The 22,828-nt window shown below is 37.4% G+C and overlaps 2 pseudogenes; both read right to left on the bottom strand.

The window, feature by feature from the left end:
* Nucleotides 1–19,609: 19,609 nt before the first annotated feature.
* Nucleotides 19,610–20,776, bottom strand: LOC100032258 (malate dehydrogenase, mitochondrial-like; annotated as a pseudogene).
* An 853-nt stretch (nt 20,777–21,629) lies between these two features.
* On the bottom strand, nt 21,630–22,364 carry LOC100617490 (cAMP-responsive element-binding protein-like 2; annotated as a pseudogene).
* Nucleotides 22,365–22,828: the final 464 nt, after the last annotated feature.

Raw genomic sequence — 22,828 nt, forward strand, 5'->3', positions numbered from 1 at the left:
AAATTTCTCCCAAAATATCTTTTTGAACTTACCCCTAAGGGCAGAGCAAGGCCTTGACAGCCAGATTTGGGACCTGAGACTGAGGAGTGTCGAGCGTGGGCACAGAGTTAGGGCAGAGATGGGCTGCCCACAGCAGATGTGGCAGAGACTGGAAAATAGCCTCAGGGCAAAAACCACTTGCTGCCTGCCCTTCTTACTTCTTGCTGGGAAGAGAAGGAAAAACTAACACAGCAATGGACACCAACACCTAACAATTACAATCCACAAGTACAAAATAAAATCATCTGACACTGGAAAACATCTATGGAGAAAAACAGCAGAGTATAGAGGTGACAACAGAGAGTGGCAAACAAGTAAACACATCAAATGTTCCAAAAAGAATGAAAATTGGTCACTAGATCTTGTGGCTCCCAGTAGCTGCTAGCATGCGACAGTGGCCATACCCCAGACAACAGCTTCGACAGGCCAGCTAAACCTTATGAGGGTAGCCATCAGGTCATCGACCCCTGATGAACCAGGGCTTTGCACACCCAGCATGTGAAGACTGCTTTGGGGGAACAGGCGGAAGAAACCAACAAGAAGGTTCAGCGGCTGAGATGGTGATGCAGCAAAGCACTGTGGAGTGCTTAGGGCATGTTGGAGCACAAAAGACAACATGGCCATCCAATGCAGCTGAGGAAGTCTCCAGGTGTAACAACTTTTCATACCACTGGACCCAGGCTTCTAAAGCTGAGTGGGACTGTCTCTGTGAATTGACTTTTCCACTTAAATCTCCTTCACGCACAAGTATCTTTGTGAACACTCATCTATTCTAACCCCTTCCACCCTCTTCAAGAGCTGCAGCGATGGGGGAGTGGGGATGCAACAGGGGGAGGTGACCACTGGCAGTTGTAGTCACGATCCTGCATGTAGGCAGCTGACGAACCAGTGGTTGCTCGGCCCTGTAGGACAGCAGGGACGTTCCTCAGCATCCTGGGTGACTGAGCAGCCCTCTCTAGGACAGCACTGCTCACCCTAATCAAGGGAGGGGACTAGAAAAAGTGCCCCAAACATTGCCTGCCCTACAAACACCCGGTCAGCACACTGTGGCTGGCGGTTCATCACTTTAAGTGGTCAAAACCAAAGAAAACAAAATACAAAGGAAATCCTACTAGGAGCATGGAACATCAGGACATTACTTGACAGAGAGAATACCCCAAGACCTGAGAGAAGAACAGCTCTAATCGGTAAAGAACTGGCGCGATATAATATCGACATCACAGCCTTAAGCGAAACACGCTTATCAGAAGAGGGATCACTCAGCAAACCCACCACTGGATACACCTTATTGTGGAAAGGTAGAGCCTCAAATGAAGACAGAATCCACGGTGTTGGCCTGGCTATCAAGACCAGTTTGCTCAAACAGCTGCCAGATTTACCTGTGGGCATCAGCAAGAGGCTCATGAAGATCCTTTTGCCTCTCAGCAAAGACCGGTATGCCACAATCATCAGCGCATATGCCCCAACACTGACCAGCACAGAGGAGACCATCGAGCAGTTCTACTCTGACCTGAGTGCCGTCCTGCACTCAGTGCCCACAATTGACAAGCTGATACTACTGGGAGACTTCAACTCCTGCATTGGCCAAGACCATGAAAGATGGAAAGGAGTGCTCGGCAAACACGGCGTGGGCAAAATGAACAACAACGGCCTACTACTACTCGGCAAATTCTCAGAGTTCAAACTCACCATCACGAACATTGTGTTCAGAATGGCGAACAAATATAAAACAACATGGATGCACCCACAATTAAAACAGTGGCATCTCATTGACTACATCACTGTATGCTGGCGAGACATCCAGGATGTACAGATCACCAGAGCATTGAGAGAAGCTGAATGCTGGACAGACCACAGATTGGTTAGAGCAACTCTTTAAATGTGCATTGCGCCTCGCCATCCAAAACACACCCAGACAGTTTACACATTTTACAACATGAGTCATCTTAGAGATCCATCTTATTTGCAAACATTCCAGTCCTGCCTGGAGGACAAGCTGTCTGCCAAGGGACCATTCACTGGAAGCTCAACCGAGAAATGGTGTGATAAGGAAATCACTTTAAAAGACTGATATATATTAATCAGTAATATATATATATATATATATATATATATAATATATATTATTAATATTTTATATTAATAACTGATTAACCAGTTCAGAGACACGGTCAAGAAAGCATCAAAGGCTGTTCTAGGCCCTAAAAAATGCAACCACCAGGACTGGTTCGATGAGAACAACACTGCTGTTGAAGACCTATTGAGCAAAAGGAACAAAGCCTTTATGGTGTGGCAAAATAACCCAAACTCTGCTCCTAAAAAGGACATATTCAAGTCTCTCCAAGCCACGGCATAGTGTGAGATCAGGAAGATGCAAGACCAATGGTGGGAAAAAAAAGGCAGACGAAATCCAGTGCTTTGCTGATATGAAAAACTACAAACAATTTTTCAGTGCCCTCAAGATTGTCTATGGGCCATTAAAACCCATTACCACTCCCTTGCTATCCTCTGATGGTGACACTCTCATAAAAGATAAAAAAGGCATCAGCAACAGGTGGAAAGAGCACTTCAGTCAGCTTCTCAACTGACCCTCTTCAGTTGACCAAAGTGTCCTTGACCAGATCCCCCAAAACCGCACCATTGAATAACTTGACATCCCCCCTTCATTAGAAGAAGTCCAAAAAGCCATTAAACAAATGAGTACAGGCAAGGCACCCGGTAAAGACGGGATCCCAACTGAGGTCTACAAGGCCTTAAATGGAAAGGCTCTTCAGGCATTCCACATAGTGCTGACCAGCATATGGGAAGAGGAAGACATGCCCCCAGAACTCAGAGATGCCTCCATCATAGCCTTATACAAAAACAAAGGTACACGAGCATCCTGTGACAACTACAGAGGCATCTCACTACTCTCCACTGCTGGAAAGATCCTCACCTGTGTTATACTCAACAGATTCCTGTCATCTGTTTCAGAGAAGAACCTGCCTGAATAACAATGTGGCTTCTGACCAGATTGCCGCACCATTGACATGACCTTCACGGTGAGGCAAATGCAGGAAAAATGCTGCCTGACTGCATAAACAAAGACAACAGAGAGACTCATCCTGGAAGCTCTCTTTGCAGATAACTGTGCTCTCATGGCCCACCAATAAAATCATCTTCAAACCATTGTGGACAGGTTCTCTACTGCAACAAAACTGTTTGGCCTGACTATCAGCCTCAGCAAAACAGAGGTGCTGTTCCAACCTGCACCAGGGAGGCCAACTAACCAGCCGTGCATTATAATTGACGATACGCAGCTTTCTAATGTCAACACTTTCAAGTACCTGGGCAGAACCATCGCAATGACGGGTCCCTAGACCATGAGATGAATGCCAGGATCCAAAAGGCCAGCCAGGCACTCGGGCAGCTGTGCTCCAAAGTCCTCCAACACAGAGGTGTAAGCACTGCGATGAAGTTCAAAGTTTATATAATGCAGTGGTCCTCAGCTCACTCCTGTACGGTTGTGAGACATGGACACTGTACTGGAAGCACATGAAACAACTGTAGCAATTCCACCAATGCTCTCTTCAGTCAATCTTGAGGATTTAATGGCAGGACCGAATCACCAATCAGGAAGTCCTCGACAGAGCCAACTTCACCAGCATCGAAGTCATGGTCCTCAAAGCCCAGCTACAATGATCTGGACACGTCATCTGCATGGAACCACAGCGAATACCAAGACAGCTATTCTATGGTGAACTGTTAGCTGGACTCAGGAAACAAGGCCGACCAAAGAAAAGATACAAGGATCAGCTAAAGTCAAACTTGAAGTGGGCTGGCATTATACCAAAGCAACTAGAACTTGCTGCCTCTGTCAAAAGCAGCTGGCGAACCTACATTAACCATGCCGCCACCACCTTTGAAGATGAAGGACGTTGATGTCTTGCCGCTGCGCATGAACGCCAACATCAGGCCACAACTGCACCTCCTGTAACAACTGGAGTCCCATGCCCCATATGCCACAAACTTTGCACTTTAGTCTTTGGAATTAAAAGCCACATGAGGGTACATCAATAGATGATAATGCACATAGACAATTGTCAATCTCAGTCACTGAGAGACTACCACTACTACTACTACTAGATCTTGAGGAACTAAAGGAGTTGAAAATCGAAGTAAGAAAGAAGGAGAAACATTGGGAAGAAAAGTGGGAGAAAAATAAAAATAATTCAAAAGAAAAATAACAGTTTAGAAGGAAGAATCTCATACTTGAAAAAAGAGGCAAAGAAATCACATGATATAATAAGCAAACTGGAGATCGGATTTTACCTGCTGGAAGCCATGAAAAGCAGAATAGACAAAACCTCAAAGGAACATCAAAAGATCATAGCTGAAATCCAGTCTTTAAAGACTAGAATTGGGTAAGTATAAGCTAATGATCTTACAAGACAGCAAGAATGAATAAAGCAAAGTCAAAAGAATGACAAAATAGAAAGAAACATGAAATATCTCAATGAGAAAACAACCAAACTGAAAAACAGGTCCAGGGGAGTCAATTTGAAAATCATTTCTATTATTTAACATTGTACTATAAATATAAGCAAAAGCAATCATAGAAGATAAAGAAATGGAAGTAATTAAAATAGACAATGAGGTGACTAAATGATCACTCTTTGCAGATGATATGATGGTCTACTTAAAAAATCCTAGAGAATCAAGTAAAAAACTTGTGTAAATAATCAACAACTGTAGCAAATTTGAAAGATTCAAAACAAACACCACATAAATCATAAGCATGCCTATATATTTCCAACACAACTCAGCAGCAAGAGTTAAAAAGAAAAACTACATTTAAAATCACTCTAGACAATAAAAATATTTACGAATCTGTTTGCCAAGAAAAACAGAGGAACTATATGAACACAACTACAAAACACTTTGCATACAATTAAAATTAGATCTAAATAATTGGAAAAAACATTAACTGCTCATGGGTAGAATGAGCTAAAATAATAAAAATTACAATCCTACCCAAACGAATTTACTTATTCACTACCATACATATCAAATTACCAAAAAACTTTTTTATTGAATTAGAAAAAAAATAGAGCAAAGTTCATTTAGAAGAACAAAAGATCAAAAATATGAAAAATAATGAAAAAAAATGTGAAGCTTGGGAACCTAGCAGTAGCAAATCTTTAACTGTACTATAAAACAGTGGTCATCAAAACAGTATGGTACTGGCTAAGAGACAAAAGGGATGATTAATGGAATAGATGTGGTAAATGCCCTCAGCAAGATAGTATACAATAATCTCAAAGATCTCAGCTTTTGGAACATGAACCCTCTATTTGACAAAAGCTGCTGGGAAAATAGGGAAACAATATGGGAGAGATTAGCTCTAGAACAACATTTAACACCCTAAACCCAAATAAATTCAAAATGGATAAATGACCTAAATATAAAGAAGCAAACTATAAGTAAATTAGGTGAACATAGAATTACATGCCTGTCAGGTTTATTGTAAAGAAAAAATTAAGACCAAGTAAGAAACAGAGAATATCACAAAATGTAAAATTAATAATTTTGATTACATTAAACTAAAAAAGGTTTTGTATAAACAAAACCAATGCAACCAAAATTGGAAGGGAAACAAAAAATTGGGAAAAATCTTTATAACAAAAACCTCTGACAAAGATCTAATTTCTCAAATTTATAAGGAGCTAAATCAAGGATAGAGCAAAAGAAGAAATGACAGAACTAGGAGAGTATATCAAAATGCTGGGGAATACACAAGTGACAATCATAAGTTTAAATGGGAATGGGATGCACTCACCCATAAAGTGAAAATAAATAAGAGATTAGATTAGAATCCAAATCCTACCATATGTTGTCTACAAGAAACACACCTGAGTTGGATAGATACCAACAAGTTTAGAATGAAATGTTGGTGAAAAACCTATTGGGCCTCAACTGACAGAAAGAAGGCAGGAGTTGCAATCATTATATCTGACAAAGCCAAAGTAAAAAAAATATCTGATTAAAAGGTATAGGGAAGGTAAATACATCCTGTTAAAAGGGAGTATAGGCAGTAAGGAAATATTAGCAATCAGAGTGTAGTGACCAAATGGTATAACATCCAAATTTCTAAAGGAGAAACTAGTGGAATTGAAGGAGAAAATAGATAGTAAAAGTATACTAGTGGGAGACCTGAACCTACAACTATCAAATTTAGATAAATAAAATTAAAAAAATAAGAAAGAGGTAAAAGATATGAATGCAATCTTGGGAAAATAGAGTTAATAGATATATGGAGAAAAATAAATAGGGACAAAAAGGAATACATGTTCTTTTCAGCAGCACATGGTATATTAAAAAAGATTGACCATGTACTAGGTCATAAAACAAGGCAAACAAATGCAGAAAAGCAGAAATAATAAATCCAGCCTTTTCAGAACATAAGGCAATAAAAATAATGATCAGTAAGGGTACATGGAGAGTCAAATCAAAAATTAATTAGAAATTAAATAATATGATTCTCCAAAACTGGGTAGTTAGGGAACAAATCATAGAAACAATTAATAATTTCTTTGAAGAAAATGACAATGCTGAGACATCCTTTCAAAATCTATGGGATGCAGCTAAAGCAGTACTCATATCCTTGAGTTCATATATTAACAAATTATGGAGGACAGAGATCAATGAATTGAAAATGCAAATTAAAAAACTTGAAAGTGAGCAAATTAAAAATCCCCAGAAGAAAACTAAATTTGAGATCATAAAAATTAAGGGAGAAATTACTAAAATCAAGAGTGAAAGAATTATTGAACTAATAAATAAGATGAGAAGCTGGTATTTTGGGGGGGGAACAAAGAAAAATAGACAAAGTATTAGGTCAATCTAATAAAAATAAAGGAAAGAAGAAAACCAAATTAACAGTATCATAGATGAAAAGGGAGAACTTACCTCCAATGAAAAGGAAATTAAGTCAATCATTAAAAACTATTTTGCCCAATTATAGGGCATTAAATATGTCAATATAGGTGATATGGATGCATATTTACAAAAATATAAATCCTAGATTAACAGAAGTAATAGAAGTCTTAAATAATCCCATATCAGAGAACTCCCTAACAAAAAATAACCACGGCCTGATGGATTCACAAGTTAACTCTATCAAACATTCAAAGAATACCAAATCCCAATACTATACAAACTATTTGACATAATAAGCATAGAGGGAGATTTACCAACTTCCTTTCATGACAAAAATATGGTACTGTTTCCAAAGCCAGACAGGTCAAAAATGGAGAAAGAAAACTTCAGACCAATCTCTTTAATGAATATATATGCAAAAATCTTAAGTAGGATACTAGCAAAAAGACTCCAGCAAGTCATCACTGATCACTAGGGTTATTCACTATCATTAGGTAGGACTCACTCCTGGAATGCAAGGATGGTTCAACATTAGGAAAACCATCCACATAATTGACCATATCAACAAGCAAACCAACAAAATCACATGATTATCTCAATAGACACAGAAAAAGCCTTTGATAAAATACAGCATTCATTCCTATTGAAAACACTAAAAAGTATAGGAATACAAGGGTCTTTCCTAAAAATAATAAAGAGTATATATCTAAAACCATCTGCCAACATCATCTTCAATGGGGATAAATTAGATGCATTCCCAATGAGATCAGGAATGAAATAATGATGTCCATTATCACTATTATTATTTAACACTGTACTAGAAACACTAACAGTAGCAATTAGAGAAGAAAAAGAATTTGAAGGTATTAAAATTGCCAATGAAGAGACCAAGCTATCACTCTTTGCAGATGATATGATGGTCTACTTAAAGAATCCTAGAGAATCAACTAAAAAGCTAGTGGAAATAATCAACAACTTTAGCAAACTTGCAGGATACAAAATAAACCCACATAAGTCATCAGCATTTCTATATATCTCTAACACATCTCAGCAGCAAGAATTAGAAAGAGAAATTCCATTTAAAATCAACCTAGACAATATAAAATACTTAGGAATCTATCTGCAGAGACAAACACAGGAACTATATGAATACAACTACAAAACACTTTCCATGCAATTAAAACTAGATATGAACAGTTGGAAAAGCATTAATTGCTCATGGGTAGGATGAGCAAACATAATAAAAATGACCATCCTACCCAAACTTATTTACTCATTTAGTGCCATACCCATCGAACTTGTAAAAACATGTTTACTGAATTAGGAAAAAAAAAAAACAACGTAACAAAGTTCATTTGGAAGAACAAAAGATCTAGGATATCCAGGGAAATAATGAAAAAAAAAATTCAAAGGAAGGTGGCTTTGCAGTACCAGATCTCAAACTATCCTAAAAAGCAGTGGTTATCAAAATATCAAAAAAAAAAAAGATCAATGGAATAGACTTGGGGGTAAATGATCTCAGCAAGACAATCTATGACAAGCCCAAAGATCCCAGCTTTGGGGGCAAAAATCCACTATTTGATAAAAACTGCTGGGAAAATTGGAAGATAGTGTGGGAGAAAATAGGTTTGCATCAATACCTCACACCCTACACCAAGATAAACTCTGAATAGTTGAATGACTTGAACATAAAGAAGGAAACTATAAGTAAACTATGTGAACATAGAATAGTATACTTGTCAGGCCTTTGAGAAAGGAAAGATTTAAAACCCAACAAGACTTAAAAAGAACCACAAAATGTAAAATAAATAATTTAAAATTTTTTGTACAAACAAAACCAATGTAACGAAAATTAGAAGGGAAACAACAAATTGGGAAACAATCTTCATAACAAAAACCTCTGACAAAGGTCTAATTACTCAAATTTATAAAGAGCTAAACCAATTGTACAAAAAAAATCAAGCCATTTTCTAATTGATAAATGGACAAGGGACATGAATAGGCAATTTTCAGTTAAAGAAATTAAAACTTTTAATAAGCACATAAAAAAGTGTTCTAAATCTCTTATAATCAGAGAGATGAAAATCAAAAGAACTCTGAGTTCACACCTAGAAGATTGGCTAACATGACAGCAACAGAAAGCAATGAATGCCGGAGGGGATGTGGCAAAACTGGGATATTAATGCATTGCTGGTGGAGTTGTGAATTGATTCAACCATTCTGGAGGACAATCTGGAACTATGCCCAAAGTGCACTAAAATACTGTCTGCCCTTTGATCCAGCCTTAGCACTGCTGGGTTTTGTACCGGAAAGAGATTATAAGGAAAAAGTCATGTACAAGAATATTCATAGCTGTGTTCTTTGTGGTGGCAAAAATTTGGAAAATAAGGGGATGCTCTTCAATTGAGGAATAGCTGAACAAATTGTTGGTATATGTTGGTGATGGAATACTTTTGTGCTCAAAAGAATAATAAAGTGGAGGAATTCCATGTGAACTGGAATGATCTCCAGGATTTAATGCAGAGTGAAAAGAGCAGAACCAGGAGAACAATGTACACAGAGACTAATACACTGTTGTACAATTAAATGTAATGGACTTCTTCATTAATGGCAATGCAGTGTTCTTAAACAACTTGGAGGGAACTATGAGAAAAAATGCTATCCACATTCTGAGGAAAAACTGTGGGAGTAGAAATACAGAAGAAAATCAACTGCTTGATTATATGAGTTGTGGTTTACAGAGTTCAATGGGATATGGTTGGGGATGTAGACTCTAAATGAATATCCTAATGCAAACACCAACAACATGGAAATAGGTTCTGATAAAGGACACATGTAATACCCAGTGAAATTGCACATTGGCTATAGGGATGGTGGGGGGAGAGGAGGGAGGAATAGAATATGATTTTTGTAACCAAGGAATAATGTTTGCAATTGACCAAATAAAATTTAAAAAATAAGCCTACCTTATTCTTCTCACAATTTGTTGAATTTGAAGTTGCCTGTAAATTCCTTTCAAATGTTTTATCATAAAAATATTGTAAAAAATTTCCTCCTCCATTGTGAAATCTCCTTTATAGACACTTCCATTCTGGCTCTATCTTCATCACTGTTTTCAAATTCTCATCAAGAAAATATTATCCATATAGTAGAATATATTGCTTGTCTTTTACATCTCTGCCCACAGCTTGATGTTTATTGAGTTTTGTTTCAGCATCAAAAGAACTTTATTTATCTTTTTTTTTGTATCACCAGACACTAGTACAGTATCTGACATATATTGCCTTTCTATGATATTGTTCTCATTCCTTGAATGTATGATAAAGAACAAATGTGCAGAAGACAATGATAAAAGCATATCTTTATACCTTTTTTTTTCTTTGAATAGTTCAACCCAATTCCTCATTTGAAATTTGAAAGTATTTTGACCATTATTTCCTAACAGCAGTTAAGTTATAGCCTTGCATTCTAGTATTTCTTGAATTTTTCTCATTATATCTCCTAGAATATGAAGTTCCTCATTGCATGGTTCAATTTATATCTTATCAATTGATATGCTTACATTGAACCTAACAGGATGTCTTCAATTATATTAAGAGGTGCAGTGTTATACAAGAGAAAAGTTCTGAACTTAGACTCATAAGACCTTGGTACTTGATATGTGATCCTGAGGTCTTGATATTTTCTACTATAATTAAAATAATAAAAATGCTTTTTGGAATACACATAAATCAATTATAAATCAAATGTATTGAATTATAAAAACAATATAAACAACTATAATTTATTTTTAAAAAACTATGAAAGATGTAAGAACATTGATCAATACAATAAAAATCCATGATGCTAGAGGACTGATTATGAAGGATACTATTCACTTCACAACAGAGAAGGATAGTCTCCATGTCTAGAATTAGGCATTGAGAGAGACATATAGATGACACCACTAATGAAGAATTTTTGTTGTTGTTTATTTGTTATTTCTGTTACCAAAATTTTGTATTTTTAATTTTTTTCCATTAACAAGGTGGAGGATGAGAAAAAGAAAATATTTTCCTCTTCATTAAAATAAATTTTACTTTTTTACATTTCTGGGGCTCATTTTTCTCATCTATAAAATAATATGGTAGAATTTCTATTGTCTCTTTGAGCACCAACATTCTTTCTTTCTAGTATGAATTAACTTACAATTAAAATATCATTGAAATATACTTGCTGAATTTTAAAAAAGATTAAATGATGGCGCTCTTTAGTGTAATTAACAATTGACTCAATATAGATATTACAGTCATAGAAATCACATGATTTAAGTCCTAGAATTAACCATAACATAGAGCTCAACCCACACATATTAAGAGTGAACAAAATTAAAACATAGATCTTTGGACTGTATACTGATCAGTTTAGTTAAGTTAATGATAAAGTGATTTGCCCAGAACCTAAAGCAACTGAATGGCAAAGAATATTGTTTTATTTTATTTTTTTATTTTTATTTTTTTGCAATTGAGATCACTTTTTTATTTTTAATAAAAATATAAATTGTAGCCCTTTAGAGAAATAAAAATTCCTTCAATGTCCCAGAAATGCCATGTGGTTTGTAATAGTTAAAATTTAGGGGAGACAGAGGCAGATAGAAATTAGTTTCTCTCTGCAAGGAGTATTATATTTTTAGAGGTTTATTGAAGATTAAGGATTAAAGAAAATACAGGATAAGAAAACACATGTCTAGGCCCAGGGGCCTAGACAACCTCACCTACATTATGAAAAGAGCCCCGTCCACTTGCAAGTGGAAACAGGAAAGAAAAGACACAAAAGCCTTTGCAATCAGGTTAAATACCCCATCTCGTTCTCGGCCCAGGTGAGGTTTTCAGTGAGATTACAAAGCATTCTGGGGAATTGGAGCAAGAAATTCTGGGGATTTAAATCCTGGATTCGAGTCTATTCCCCAAAAGGATCATGAAAACATAATCAACTTAAAGATTACAATAATGTGAGGATAAGAGGGAAAAAAAACAGAACCAATAATTGCTGGTCACATTGACAAAAAGCCAATTAGGGGGCAATCCCCTTTGGCATGATAGTATACATATGAATAAATGTTCAATCAACCACACCCAAAGTTCATTTTTGTGCACTTGTGGTCTGGAGGCTTCTTCATGGTATCTTCAACAGTTCAGTTTCTGGATTCAGAGGTAGCATCTTCTTTCCCTACAATTCTTCTCAAAAAGAATTTAAACTTTGCAATTTAAATAATAACATTTTTTACATTTTCCCGTGTTGTGGGTGATTGAAAAATACATGATCACTTAGGAAGGCATGGCTGAGGTATGAGGTATATGAATCAATTGGCAAGAGATATTAAAAAGATATCAGAAAATCCAAATAAAAAGAAAAATTTCTAAATGAAAATATAGACTATCAAAGTCTTATGTGTAAAAATTCCAAGTAAAAAGAAAAATAAAATCTATAACAGGTCCTTGAATCAGGGCCCAATTAAAGTGATCAAAGCAATGATGCATTTGCCCAGTAAGTAGCCAGGACTACAGAAAGGTACCACAGTATGAGAGGCAGAAAAGGGGACCAGATTATATGAGCCAAGGTTTCGGGGATACTCGCCTGTGAGTATTTTCAGAGTGAGTGTGGACACAAGGAAGGCCTACATCTTAACATAAGCAAGTGTTGCAACCCCAAGTCTCACACTAGGTTCAGAACCTTTGTATTGGCTTAGAAGTGCATCAATCCATCCTGGATTGGCTTTTCTTTGGCTCTGTGCAATGGCTCTTGTGTTTGTAACTTGTCCTGGAATCAGACAGAATCATTAAGCAAAGTCCCATAATTTATTTAAATAATTAGTGGCATCATTTTTATAGTCACAAGCTTTTGGGGTATGAATTAGCAAATGTATCTTAAGCTTATATTACTGAAAAGTCAAAAAGTTAAAGAAAATCTTAATGCTGGTGGCATGTGCTTGATATATAAAAGGAGAAAAATCCTGAAATATACATTGCACATGCAAGAAAAATATAATAATAAAAGAGCTTTAAAAAATTCAAAAATGTAGTTTATAATCATTGACACACTGTGTCAGCTAAGAAAACATAGAATACAAGGCTTTCTCACCAAAAATGAGATCCATTTCCTCTTCATGCCTGGCCATGATCTACTGTGAGTGAATGCAAATGAATTAAACAAGGTAACAATTTTTCATTTTTAAAGAACAGTATTAAAAATATATAAATATCAAAATCCCCAAAATTCTCAATAGCCCAATTTATTATAATAGCAAACAAACACACTATCATATTTCACATAAATTGCTGTATGGCATTTTTAAAACTTATGAATTGATGGATATTTGTCACACGTTTTTTACAAATGTAGCAATCTTTCAACCTTGGTAATAAACATATTTTTAAACAAAGTAAAATTCATCTTGGTTTAAGAACATAATCAAGAAATCTATATATCATTCGGGTGGAAGTAAAATAGTGATCTGAAGAGTATAAATTAGGGGTGATCCTTTTTTGGAGGCTTTTTAGGGGTACAAATGCCCTGAGATTAACTTCCCCAACTTCCATTCACATATTTAAAAATGCAGGAAGGTTGGGGGTCATAATTGTATTTCACTTCAGCCATGGGCCTTACCTCGTGGTAGGGGCAGGCAAAAATAACCAGAGATTGTTAAAAAAAATTACAAAAATCATATCAAAAAAACCTTTAAAATCAGTTGAGATATTTAGCACATTAAATTTTCCAAAGGTTGTTATAGCAATTGTAACAAGTTATGAAGTCCATGTATCCTCCATGTGACAATTTACAAAGGCAAAAATAGAAAAAATCTGTTTTTTCATATATGGGCTTATTCAATAATATTTGTTCAGCACAGTTATAAGGGAAAAACAATAGAATTTAACAGTAGTTAACCCAGTACATTAAAATGAACAGTATAACATAATAATATTGAATCCAGTAATATATGAACTTAAAATCACAAAGTTAAACCTTAAACAAAACAATCAGGAAAATGCAATAGAAATACAGATTTTTTAAAATAAACCATTGGAGTCTGAAATGCCTTAAAATATATAATCTCCAGTCTCTTTATAGTTCCTTAGGTGTGTGTTTTTTTTTAATTATTAATTATACATTTATATGTCTATTGTCCAAAGGCAGAGTGGTAAGGGCTAAGTAATGGGGTTTAAGGGACACATCAAGGGCCCCACAGCTGAGGAGTATCTGAGGCCACATTTTAACCCACGACCCCCTGTCTTTAGGCCTGGCTCTCAGTTCACTGAGCCACCCATTTGCCTCCCCAAAGTTAGCTGAATCTTCTCCCTGACATGCAGGTGAAGTCAATAAAACTACCAGAACAGTCAAAAGGTATCCTTTAAAATATCCCATTGCTTTTTAAGTTCCTGTTTGAAAAGTCTGTTTCTTCTCCTCTCCCTTTCCCTCTCCCCTCCTACACTCCGATCTGCCCACGTGGTCAATACACCCGTTTGTTTGTTACCAGATCGTAGAAATGAGTCCTGAAAGATGAGTGAATCTGCTCCAAGGCTAGAGTTTGTTGGGCTGGCAGGTCACCAGGTGATTGCAATCTTGGTTGAATCAGGTGGGCCAGGTGAGCGAGAGAAAGACAGAGGTAGGCAGGGCCGGGAGCTGGAGTGGGCAGCCAGACTGGGCAGGTGAGCTGCAATCTGCAAACAGGTCTGCAGGCAGGGAGAAGCGGCCATCCTAAGCAGATGGTGGTGGCAGGCAGGCAGGTAGGGAGAAGTGGCTGGGAACCAGGTGAGAGACAAACAGCAAACAGGCAGGCAGGGCCGGGAGCTAATGACTGGAAGGAGCAACAGCTTTGCAAGAGTAAAAAAAAAAAACAAAAACAAAAAAAAAATTCAGCCAGAGAAACGTGGATCAAAAAAATTTCTAGGCATTAGCTATTAAAGCTGAACTTAGTAGATAAAGGAATCAGAAAAGGATCAGAAGATTGAGATATTTCATTTTTCCGAAGTGGTTGCCAAAACTGTAATAGTTAAAATTTAGGAGAGACTGAAGGAGGTAGAAATTAGTTTCTCTCTGCAAGGAGTATTATATTTTTAGAGGCATATTGAAGATTAAGGATTAAAGAAAATATAGGATAAGAAAGCACATGTCCAGGCCCAGGGGCCTAGACAACTTCACCTATATTATGAAAAGAGCCGCATCCACTTGCAAGCGGAAACAGGAAAGAAAAGACACAAAAGCCTTTGCAATCAGGTTAAATATCCCATCTCGTTCTCGGCCCAGGTGAGGTTTTCAGTGAGATTACAAAGCATTCTGGGGAATTGGAACAAGAAATTCTGGGGATTGAAGTCCTGGATTCGAGTCTATTTTTTACAGGTTTGTCATATTTTTTTTAAAGCAATATTGTGTGTCTAACTGATTTCTTGTGAAATTTATCAATTATGTAATTTATAACATTTTACCTTTATTTCAATGAAAATTCTAGACATTTTCCCTTATAATAAGCCAATCAGATCTATCATAATTGAAAGATGATCAGTTGCTAAAAGATGACACTGGTAAATAATGTCAGCAAGTTGGATATACATTTTGTACAATGAAATCTAGAGATAATACATAAAATATCATGGAAAGATATATTTTAGCCATCTTCACTACTCTGTTGAGCTGATGTGCAGCAGTTCTATATGAAATTAATTGAGAATCCAATGCCTGGTAAAAATACATTTTTTCCCAGATCTTTCTTAAATAAGCAAAGTGCCATATAGTTGTTTATCTATAGTGTGTAGCATGCAATATTTCAGAACTGAAATCATTCTCTTCTCTCCTTTTGCTCTTGCTCTGCTTTATGTTGTCCAGTCACACAAGAAATGCTAGAGCTTTCATAAATGCTATGTTCTTTAACTGAAATGGAACAGGAAGTGTTCCAGTTCTTTTTTATCAATGACATTTGTCACCATGCTTTAAAAGGAACCAAAATACACTGACAGCACAACCCCTAAAGCACTCAAAGCATTCCTTTTTAAAGCCAAGGCACCTTATCTTGGGCTTCATCTGTTTGTCCCCCAAGACCAGAATGAATAAAATAAGTTCAACAACTTGGCATTTACTCTTTCATGTATTCTGCATCTTCTATGTGAGGGTAAAGTTATTAACTCTTATAAAGATATTATAAGCAAAAGCCCAAATGACACCACATGATACAGAATTGCTACCAGGAAGGAAATATTTCAAATATAACAGACATATCCCATGGAACAACCACTTCCATTTTGGAATATTTCAGTAACTACCTGGATGGTATTGAAATTTTTACCCTTGCAAAGCTGCTGCTCCTTCCAGCCATTAGCTCCCGGCCCTGCCTGCCTGTTTGCTGTTTGTCTCTCACCTGGTTCCCAGCCACTTCTCCCTACCTGCCTGCCTGCCACCACCATCTGCTTAGGATGGCCACTTCTTCCTGCCTGCAGACCTGTTTGCAGATTGCAGCTCACCTGCCCAGTCTGGCTGCCCACTCCAGCTCCCGGCCCTGCCTACCTCTGTCTTTCTCTCGCTCACCTGGCCCACCTGATTCAACCAAGATTGCAATCACCTGGTGACCTGCCAGCCCAACAAACCCAGTTCCTTGGAGCAGATTGCTCAGGACTCATTTTGATCAGCTGGTAACAAAACAGGGAAGGCAGTATTGGCTCCACATGGGCGGCCTGGGCTCCACGTGGACTGGAGCAGGAGGAGGGAGGAGGTATCAGAGCAGGGGAGAGAGAAAAAGGGAGAGAAGAAACAGGTTTTTTCAAACAGAAACTTAATAGCAATGGGCTGTTTAAAAGGATACCTTTTGACTCTTCTGGTAATTTCATTGACTTTTCCTGGCTGTCAGGGAGCAGACTCAGCCCAAAGATTCAACTTTAACTTTGAAGGGGCAAATGGGAGGTTCAGCAAACTGATAGCCAGGCCCAGAGACAGGAGGTGTCTGGTTGAAATCTGGCCTGAGACACTTAATGGCCATGTGGCCCGGAGCAGATCGCTTAAACCCCATTGCTTAGCCCTTACTACTCTGCCTTTGGACAATAGACATTTAAATGGATAAGAACCCAAGGAACTTAAAGGCTATATTTTGAGGCATTTCAGACTCCAATGGTTTATACAAATCTCTGTATTCTATTGCATTTTTTGTTTAAGGTTTAACTTTGTGATTTTAAGTTCATATATTACTGGATTCAATATTATTATGTTACACTGAAGGTTGATTGAATTTATTTTGAATGTACTGAGTTTTAAAACTCTGTTGTTTTCCCCCTAAAACTGTGCTAAAAATATTATTGGATAAGCTCATATATGAAAAAACAGCTTTTTTCTATTTTGCCAAGGATAGATGGACTTCAGAACTGGTTACAATTGTATAAAACCTTTGGAAAAATTAATGTGCTAAATATCTCAAATGATTTTAAGGGTTTTTAAAATATGATTTTTGTAATTTTTTTAAACAATCTCTGGTTATTTTTGCCTGCCCCTACCACGAGGTAAGGCCAATAGTAGCTGAAGTGAAATACATATTATAACCCCCAACCTTCCCATATTTCTAAATATGTGAATGGAAGTTGGGCAGTTAATCTCAGGGCATTTGTACCCCAAATAAGCCTCCAAAAACGGAACATCCCTTTATTTATACTCTTCAGCTCACTATTTTACTTCTACCAGAAGGATATATAGACTTCTTTATTATGTTCTTAACCTAAGATGAGTTTTACATTGTTTAAAAAATATGTTTATTACCAAGGTTGAAAGATTGCGACATATGTAAAAATTGTGACAAATATCCATCAATTCATAGGCTTTTAAATGTCATACAACTTATGTGAAATGTGAAAGTGTGTTTGTTTGCTATTGTAATTAATTGGGCTATTGAAAATTTTGGGAATATTGATATCTACATATTTATACCTTGTTCAATTCATTTGCCTTCTACTCACAGTGATCATGGCCAAACATTAAGAGGAAATGGATCTCATTTTTGATGAGAAAGCCTTGTATTCTATATTTTCTTAGCTGACACAGAGTGTCAATGATAATAAGTTACATTTTTGAATTTTTAAAGACTTTTATTATATTTTTCTGGCATGTGTAATATACTATTTTTTTTAATTTTTTCTCTCTTTTTATATTTAAAGCACATGTCACCAGCATTAAGGTTTTGCATTTTCAGTACTACAAGTTTGAAATACATTTGTCAGAGCATGCCCAAAAAGCTTGTGACTATAAAAACGATGCCTCTAATTATTTAAATAAATTATGGGACTTTGCTTAATGATTCTACCTGATTCCAGGACAAGATATACACAAAAGAGTCATTGCTCAGAGCCAAAGAAAAGCCAATCCAGGATGGATTGATGCACTTCTAGGCACATCTAGGCAATACAAAGGTCTTGAACCTAGTGTGAAGACTCAAGGTTACTGTGTTTATCATTGCTAGACATAGGCTTTCCTTGTGTCCACACTCACTCTGAAGATACTCATAGACTAGTATCCCTGAAACTTTGGCTCATTTAATCTGGTCCCCTTTTCTGCCTCTCATAGTGTGGTACCTTTCTGTAGTCCTGGCTATTGACTGGGTAAATGCATCATTGCTTAGATCATTTTGATTGGGCCCTGATTCAAGGATCTGTTATAGATTTATTTTCCTTTACTTGGAATTTTTACACATAAGACTTTGATATTCTATATTTTCATCCAGTTTTTTTATTTGGATTTTTCTGATATCTTTTTAATATCTCTTACCAATTGATTCATATACCTCATACCGCAGCCATGCATCCGTAAGTGATCCCTTTTTTTTTTTTTTTGTCAATCACCCTCTTAACGGGGGGGAATGTAAAAATATTATTACTTTAAATTGCAAAGTTTAAATTCCTTTTGAGAATAATTTTAGGTAAAGAAGATGCTACCTCTCTGAATCCAGAACTGAACTGTTGGAGAAGCCACCATGAAGAAGCCTCCAGACCACAAGTTGCACAAAATTGAACTTTGGGTGTGGTTGATTGAACATTTATTTGTATGTATACTTTCATGCCAAAGGGGACTGCCCCCTAACTGGCTTTTTGTCAATGCGTCCAGTAATTATTGGTTTTGTTCTTTTTTTCTCTTATCTTCAAATTATTGTAATCTTTAAATTGATTATGTTTTTATGATCCTTTGGGGAAGGACTTCTTCCCAGAGGATCAAACGGAGGAATGTAACATTGAGATTTGAACTCTGGACTTCAATCCCCAGAATTCCTTGCTCCACTTCCCCAAAATGCTTTGTAATCTCACGGAATTCTGAGGTGGGCAAGATCAAGAAGGTACTTAAGCTGCTTGCAAAGGCTTTTGAGCTCTCTCTTTTGGACTTCCTTTTGGAGCAGATGTGGCTCTTTCCATAATGTAGGTGAGGTCTTGTCTAGGCATCTGGCCTAGGCACGTTTTCCTTATCCTGTATTCTCTTTAATCCTTAATCCTTAATAAACCTCTAAAAAATATAATACTCCTTGCAGAGAGAAACTAATTTCTCATCATCTTAATCATCATGGAGTACAAAAATAGAAATGCATATAATTGTTAGTACATATGCACAATTTATGCTGGAATGATGCACGGAAAAAAAAAAAGATGACTCCTTTTTGATGTGCTACCATACCAATTCACAACATTTACTAATACCAACACCAAGCTCCTGCAGGAGGTGGTACTGCATAGGAAATCTCTTTCAAATAACATGATGCCTGAATAAATTAAGGACTGGATCCCTGTTTCACATGATCTTTTTACATCATATTCTTGACAAAATCTTCTCCTTTCTTGATGGAAGCTTTCATCTCAGGAATGGCTACAGCAATCATCTTCTCTTCAAAAGGGGAGACCTTGCCAATGCCCAATTTGTTCTTGATGCCCTTTTTCCCAAGCATCAAGGGTGTGAAAAAATAGGAGCACTCTGTCTCTTCTGATCTGACAAAGGAGTATTCCACGATTCCTTCCTTTCCATTCATTGCAACCACAACAGAGAAGAGGAACCTGGCTCCAGCATAGGCCATTGATAGGGTAGCAGAACCTGCCCCAGCTTTAGCTTTGACAACCTCTGTCCAGACTCCTGAATCCTTCCTGTCAGGGTTGTCAGCTGATCCTCAGGAAATTGCACTTTGGGTGTGCACTGAGAAATCAGAGGGATAATAGTTTTCCCTGCATGGCCACCAAGAATAGGGACATTGACCTGAACTGGATCTAAGCCCTTCAGTTCCGCCACAAAGATATTTGCTCTGATGATATCCAGTGTTTTTACACCAAAGGATTTGTTGGGGTTGTACACTTAAATTTGTTGGGGTTGTTTCTTAAATACTTCAGATGTGATTGGGATGGCAGAGTTGACCGGGTTTGCAATAATATAGATTGCAGCTTCCGGGTAATGCTTGGCACAGCAATAGCCAAAGTAGCAATGATTGTAGCATTAGTGTTGAAAAGGTCATCACGAGTCATTCCTGGGTTTCTAGGGACTCCTGCAGGAATCACAACAACATCACAGCCTTTCAAGCAATCTGGCAGTTGCATGGGTAACATGTAATCTTTCACATTTGCTCTGGTATCAATGTGGCTCAAATCAGCTCCTACTCCAGGGGTATGAGCAATGTCATAGAGTGTGAGACGGCTCACCAAAGGGCTATTCTTCAGGAGCAGTGAGAGAGGCTATCCAATTCCTCCTAAGCACCTAGTACAGCTACTTTTGCATTATTCTGCACAGATGTACTCAGGTGGCGGGAGAGGGCGGCGCCAGCAGGACAGGCAAAGGAGGACAGCATGGTGGAGTGGACGGAGGGCGCTGGTCCGGTGCCCGGAAGAAGAGTGGCCTATGACTCCAATGACCTCCAGTATGCACACACACAGCACGCAATTACACACCCCGCATCTGTGGTTCCTGCAGGAAATATATATTAGAAATCACTCAAGTAAATTTGATAAAAAGAAGTTTAGGTCCATTTTATTTTTTTTTCCATTTGAATAAGTTTATTTCGTCAATTTAGAATATTATTCCTTGGTTACGATAATCACATTATTTCCCTCCCTCCCCTCCATCCACTCTTCCCATAGCCAAGGAGCAATTTCATTGGGTATTATTTGTGTCCTTGATCAGAACCCATTTCCATGTTTTGTTTACACAAGAATGTTCATTTAGAGAATACATCCCCAACCACATCCCTTCGATCCATGTACTCAAGCAGTTGTTTTTCTTCTGTGTTTTTACTCCCCCTGGTGTTTCCTCTGGATGTGGATAGTGGTTTTTCTTATAGGTTCCTCCGAGTTGTCTAGGTTCACTGCATTGCCACTAATGGAGAAGTCCATTATGTTCTCTTGTACCACAATGTGTCAGTCTCTGTGTACAATGTTCTCCTGGTTCTGCTCCTCTCACTCTGCATCAATTCTTGGAGGTTGTTCCAGTCTCCATGGAATTCCTCCACTTTATTATTCCTTTCAGTACAATAGTATTCCATCACCAACATGTACCACAATTTGTTCAGCTATTCCCCATTTGAAGAGCATCCCCTCATTTTAGGTCCATTTTAAAGACTGAAAACTTAGACTTTAGTAGACAGCCTATTTGGTTTCTCTGAATAAGACTATACAAAAAAAAAACTAAGCAAATGGAATGACACCAACATACACAATTAAATGAAAAGAACATAATTAACCAATATGGAGCTAAGGTGCAAAACTGCTTTCTTTTAACTTATTGTCCACCATGCCATAGGGATTTTTCCAAGCATCACATCATGTGCAAATCTACTGCAGTTATCAACATCAAGGGAAAGAGGACTGAATATTCTGAATTTTCCCGGCTGTTGAAGGTTAAAACAAGGTCCTTCAACAAGAACAATCAGATTTTGGTCAACAACTGCAGGTTAATATAAATGACCACTGAATTGTACGTAGCAAATTAAATTCCAAAATCCAATCTTATCCATTCTTCCATGTGATTCTGAATGTTCAATTCAGCAACTACTTCTTGAGCTTAAATGGAAATGACCTTCACCAAGAGTTATTATTAGCCTCTGTCTTCACAGCCTTGGTGTATCTGCTTGAGTTCTGCTGGCATTTGCTCTGCTCCTCTCCAGTTAGGAGAGCTTTTATTTCAGAGGGGATCTTTCCTTGATCCATTGTCATGCACTACTGCTTGTACATTTCCAGCTCTTCTCTGAGACCACAGATGGCTCTTTCAAGACTAGACATCAATTCTTCCAAATACTGATATCTCAGCTTCTTTCTGGCCCTACATTCTCTTGTGCTTTGCCGGCTTCCCTCAAGCTTTGCCTTCAAGTCAATTTCAGCTGGCTTTCAACCACACTTACCTGGTTTCTTTACTTTGCCTCCAACTACCTTACTGTCATCCATGTCCGCAGGCTCAGATGCCTGGCCTCGCAGCCTCGCCTGGCAGGTCTACTAAACCCCCAGTGAACGACAGGGATTTAATTTTTCAATGAGTTTTCTGGTCTATTTAGTCTAGTCTCTACCCCGCCTGGATCCCGAGGTCCTAGGGAAGAGGATGAAAGTTCAGAAATGAGCTGGCGAATCCCAGGAGCATCCCCAAATGGCCCCCTCCACCGCCGACATGGCAAAGAATTTTAAACCCAGAAATCCTAGTTGAACATTTTTATGTTTTTTTCCCCAACTATAGCAAATTATAATTTTTTTTGTGACTGCTTGGGAATGGTCATGTTAATGTAGCGATATTTTATTTCTTTTTTAAAATCAAACCATGAATTAATTGTTAAAAGGGGTAAGATCCCGATGAGATAACACATTTTGTATTTACTACAATTATATATTTGTTCTAGTTGAAAATTAAATATAAGATG

The sequence above is a fragment of the Monodelphis domestica genome, chromosome 8, assembly GCF_027887165.1.
Source record: "Monodelphis domestica isolate mMonDom1 chromosome 8, mMonDom1.pri, whole genome shotgun sequence".
NCBI classification, from domain to species: Eukaryota; Metazoa; Chordata; class Mammalia; order Didelphimorphia; family Didelphidae; genus Monodelphis; species Monodelphis domestica.